The sequence below is a fragment of the Penaeus monodon genome, unplaced genomic scaffold (genome assembly GCF_015228065.2).
Source record: "Penaeus monodon isolate SGIC_2016 unplaced genomic scaffold, NSTDA_Pmon_1 PmonScaffold_57, whole genome shotgun sequence".
NCBI classification, from domain to species: domain Eukaryota; kingdom Metazoa; phylum Arthropoda; class Malacostraca; order Decapoda; family Penaeidae; genus Penaeus; species Penaeus monodon.
In genome coordinates this window covers 173,411-174,654 of record NW_023660662.1, presented here as the reverse complement: position 1 = coordinate 174,654, position 1,244 = coordinate 173,411, and positions in this window count along the sequence as shown.

Genomic DNA, 1,244 nt, shown 5'->3' with positions numbered 1-1,244 from the left:
GCCTTCCCATTTTATAGATAAAAAATGTACAATTCTAAATAATACTTACTCTTAAAACAGCCTTTCTTTAAAAAAAGCCATGCAATGTCATGCTTTCAAAAGAATCGGACAAACAGGTAGTGCAGATAAGGGAGCTTCTGCCAAAGTTGTACTCTTCCTCCCATGTCAAGTCATGGGTCTGCGGGAAATACAGCATTTGGTTAAGTGACACAAGTTTCAAACTTCGCTAACCCAATGTATCAATAGCCCTTAGGAAACTTGATTACTAACAAAAACACCAATGAACTTAGATTAATGGATGTACGTACATTGTCCATATCTTTCAAAATCAGGTTTGCCAGTAATGTGGAGAACCCAGGGACGAGGCATGAATAGCCCATCAGTTTAAGATTAAACTCTGCATAGCAGAAGATGCTCACCTCGCCGTCTTCTGCTCTTGGCTGGTACACCTCATCAAAGAGTTTCTGTAAATTACAAATCTAACATATGAATCTAAACTATTCAAGTAAATCAACAATATCAAATGAACTGTCTCACTGGTACCAACTGGTATGTGAAAGCAACCTTGCTTTTGCACTGAAGCAATTCCAGGAGGACTGGGGAAGTTCTAGATCTGGAGACTTCTAATGCTGAGGTGATGTTTTGGAAGTCTTCCCCTTCCTGGTCTTTGCTATTTTGGTTTGAGAGGAAAATGCATGCCTGGGCTTTATCGATCTGGAAAGGAAATGGTAAGTTCAAGTCCTTTACGTAAGAGTCTTTACGCTAGACCACACTATGAAAAAATACTAATAAATCAAAATTGCATAGAAAGGGTTCAATCTTCCTTCAAGTCTGAACAGGAGTAAAGTAACATGATTACCGCAGCAAGTTCTTGACCATCTTGAACCAGGCCTTGGACAGGATGCAAGGCATGGAGTGGTGATTCACCATCCTCACACGGAGTACAACTGCAATTTTGTTCAATTAAATACAAAAGATATGGTGTCACATTAATCAACAATGACACTATGCATTAAATATGCCTCAATTCAGAGCAAGAAATTACAAAGTGTATGAAGTTGCTGGTGAAAGGAGAAAACATTAGGGCCGGATTCACTTAACACTCTCTCAGGATCGCACCTTAGGCTGCGGCAGTAAGGTGTTCATACAACATCCAGAGTGGGGGCCGATTGCTGATCACTAGTAGCATTGCAGATTGAACACAAAGAGCATTCAATCCCAACCTTCCTAAACGCTGTACTCTT